Here is a 3,733-nt window from a genome sequence, read left to right on the forward strand (position 1 = left end):
TATATATTCTCTATAGCTTCTTCACCACCTGCTCTTCGTGATATATTTACACACTATACAGTTAAACAGAAGAAATTATTGTAATTAGTTATTACTCATTTTACCCCATTCTAGACATCAATTTTTTGAAACTTGAAAATTATCAAATTAGACATTAGTGTGGGAAAAATTTGACTTGGAATCCAACAGAGAAAAGAATATTGACTGTTAAACACCAAAAAATTATCCAGATAACTTATTAGCAACCTCAATTACAATCAGGTTCAAAGTTGAGGAAAAGTTTCTTGAAAATAGAGAACCTGTCACCTGACTATATTTCAGACTCCCTCGACAACAACTACGCTGACCAGTTTTTACTCCTAAATATTATGTAGCAATACAAAACGATGATGCAATACTTGAAATGTAATGATTTCAAACAGGCAGGGAGTAAATAACAAGGAATCAGGTTACAAATTTTGCCCCACTCTCCTATGCTTGAACGATTAAGAATTCACAGTTCACTTCACAATCACTAGATCTCAAGTTCAACTCGCTTGAAGGCCACTTAGCCAAATGCCATTTTATATAATCTCAGGTTAACACATATTTCCTGAGTGTGACTATAGGGAGATTTTTGGAGGATTGGCAGAGCTGTTAGTGCGTCGGAGAAAATACTTTGTGGTACATATTCCTAAGTCGTTACGTTCGAAATGCAAGTCGCAGCGAAGTCAACTTTACCTCTCATCCTTTCAGGGCCAATAAAATAAAGTACTAGTCAAACACTGGAGTCAACGATATCGACAAATCCCTCTCCCTAAAATTGTTGGCCTTGTACTTAAATCAGAAATATTTTTTTGATTTAGGCACAAGGCCAGCAATCTTGGATCTCAACAGTCCAATCATATAAACATACAAAACTGATTTTTATTTTTATTTTAATTTCGAATTTATTTTCATTATCATTTCTTAAGCGAAAGACGGTGAACTGGCAAAAATCTTAAGCTAACTGGACAAAATGCTTGACGTTCTGAATTCAAATGCCACGAGGTCGACTTTGCTTTCATCCTTTCGGAGTGAATAAAATAAGTACTAGTTGAACAGTGGGATCGGGAGAAATCCACTTCCCCCTGCATGATATTGCTGGTCTTATGCCAAAATTTGAATCATTATTTCTTAAGCGATACAGACGGTAAACAGCATTTTATATTTTCACCTCTGATACGGTGCTTTTTGACAACTTTCCTTGCATCAATTGCTTTTCACTTCCTCACTTGAAATGTTTCTTATCAATCAAAATATTAAACGAAAGTGTAAATGTAACAAATTCCCTACGATCTACGCTTCATTCGTTCAAACGTTTCTCAGAAAATTGGGGACAAAAACTGAAATGTTCCAGTATGTAGAAACAGGGTGGGAGTCGATGCCGTCTCACTTCACTTTTTTCCACAAATATTATTTTTCTCAACACTTAAAATACTAGAATTTTATCAAATTTATGCCTAGTAAAACAGAAAGCATTATTTCCTTAAAAACATTTGTGGGCCGTATTGTAGACATAAGATCTCAACAAATTAAGTCCACAGTTCAGTTTCACTTCAACATATACCTATTTTACTTCACTTAGCCTAATAGCATGGAGAAAAGTATAATGCCGTTTGCGAATAGCTATGCTTTAATAATTCGGCTGTAATAACACTAGTGTGAAATAGTTTAGATGTTTATGTGTGTACACACACGTATATATTGATGTTTATTTTCATGTCAAGTTATAATAAAAACCATTTTACATTAAAGGATTGCTCAATACTTTTGCAGAGTACATATTTATCATAATTTTACAAGAAAAGTTGTGACAAAAACTTCGAAGTTTCGGTTTGCTCGCCTCATCGGACAGTCCGATGAAGGCTAGCAGGTCGAAACTTCGAAGACGTTATCAGCGCTCTTAGTGTAAATATATATATATATATATATATATATATATATAACACACACACACAAACTTCCATAAAGAATATTGTTTAACTCTTTTTTTTTTTTTTACCTGAGATCTCCGTTGGGGAGCAGCACTTTCTGTTATAGTTCAGGAACGAGACACTAATAATGTGGTTACAAGAGGAGTTGGTAAGCAACCGAGTTTTTTATTTATTTATATATACACATTGTTATTCAATCGTTACACACGATGTCGCAATAATACGATTTCGTGTATTGATCGAAATCATAAATAAATGAAAGTTATATTCAAGGCAGGTAACTCCCAATGACTTTTTTTTTCTCGCTTGAAAGTCTTATCGAAATTCGATATCATTCTCCAACCAGAAAACAGCATCGCTGTTTATTGTCTTTTATTTTCCATAAACCTGTAACCATGTACGATTGTTAAGCATCCACACTATTAAAATATTATCGTGAAGCAAGGAAAGATCCTCTATGCAGTCATTCAAAATGCTTAAAATAGCAGAATTTCCCTCAGCTCTGGCCCGATCTTTAAAAAAAGAAAGCAAGGTGTAAATAGATACAGGCCTTATCTAACATTTCTGCATTTTAAAATAATTTAAGAATAGGAAATACTCAAGATGGAGGAAAGTCCCAATCCGGGAAGAATTTAACCAAATATTTCTGGTTGTGATAGAATTTTCAGTGAAGACTGAGACTTTATTTACAACTCAAGAGTTGTAGATAAAGTCTACCACAGGTGTTCAACAAGAAATTGCAGGACTGTTTATCACATTCGAAAGCGTAATGTTTCCAAAAACATGCACCTAGATCTCTGGGAAATGCTTAAACTGTTCTCTTTGGAGCAACTTAGGTGCGGGATCATCTCAGGGTTTGTCCCAGGGAAAAAATCAAGCACGAACCGCAAATTGGAGTCGGCTGGCGATAAATGACTTAACCATTACCATTTGTTGAGGAATATTTAGCTGATGTTTTTAACAGATAGAGTGACTACAGAGGCTATATGGGTTATGGAGGTGGGCGTAAAGCAAAAGTTATTCATTGAATCAATATAATTTACGACATCCCAACAAATTCGCGGGTATGTTCTTATGCTAGAAATCATTTAGAGAGAGAGAGAGGAGTGTGTGTGAAGGAGAGAGAGTCACTCTTTGTGCTACTGGTAATACGTAATCCAGTACAATATGTCACATGATCAGACCGACGGTGATTAAGCTGGCAACCCTACCAAAATTACTTGTTAAAAAAAATTAGTTTTCATTGGACAACCTGCGAGATAAAAAAACAAAGCTTGTGAAAGGGCTGGTGAACTTAGTAGAGTCAATGGCCATCCCATCCAACAGTTGGGAGTGAGTGACCCAAGAGATCTCTCTGGGAGAAGGAAATTCCAAAATAACACACACCTCATAAATAATGCAGTTTTATATACTTTTAGTTTTTATAAATTAAGATAAACAATGTGCTATTTTAGTCTAAAATATACTCTCTTTCATTTTCTACAATGCACTTCCATCTATATGGTAAATTTGGAAGGCTCCTCTTCCAACATTCACTTGTCCGTGACGAAAAATACTCCTCCAGTACTGTTCTGACTTCGTCTACGGAATTCTTTTTTTCGTCCAAATAATTTTGAAGACTGAGTAATAAATGATAATCAGATGAGGCAATGACCTGTGTATATGATGGGGGGGGGGCATCGTTCAAACTACTCCAACCTTTGGAATGTCATCTTCGTTGCCGAGCATTATCTTGATGGAGGAACAACTTTCGTCTTCAAACCAAAGATAATCGTTTT

The 3,733-nt window shown here is 35.3% G+C and overlaps 1 protein-coding gene across 1 annotated transcript in view; it reads right to left on the minus strand.

The window, feature by feature from the left end:
• The window catches only part of LOC106879860 (uncharacterized), a 7,369-nt gene extending 4,437 nt beyond the window's left edge, over positions 1-2,932 (minus strand). The window contains exon 1 of the mRNA XM_014929575.2: positions 2,024-2,932. The gene's annotated coding sequence lies outside the window, so the exon portion shown is untranslated. The remainder of the gene's footprint in view (positions 1-2,023) is intronic.
• Positions 2,933-3,733: the final 801 nt, after the last annotated feature.

The sequence above is a fragment of the Octopus bimaculoides genome, chromosome 5, assembly GCF_001194135.2.
Source record: "Octopus bimaculoides isolate UCB-OBI-ISO-001 chromosome 5, ASM119413v2, whole genome shotgun sequence".
NCBI lineage: Eukaryota > Metazoa > Mollusca > Cephalopoda > Octopoda > Octopodidae > Octopus > Octopus bimaculoides.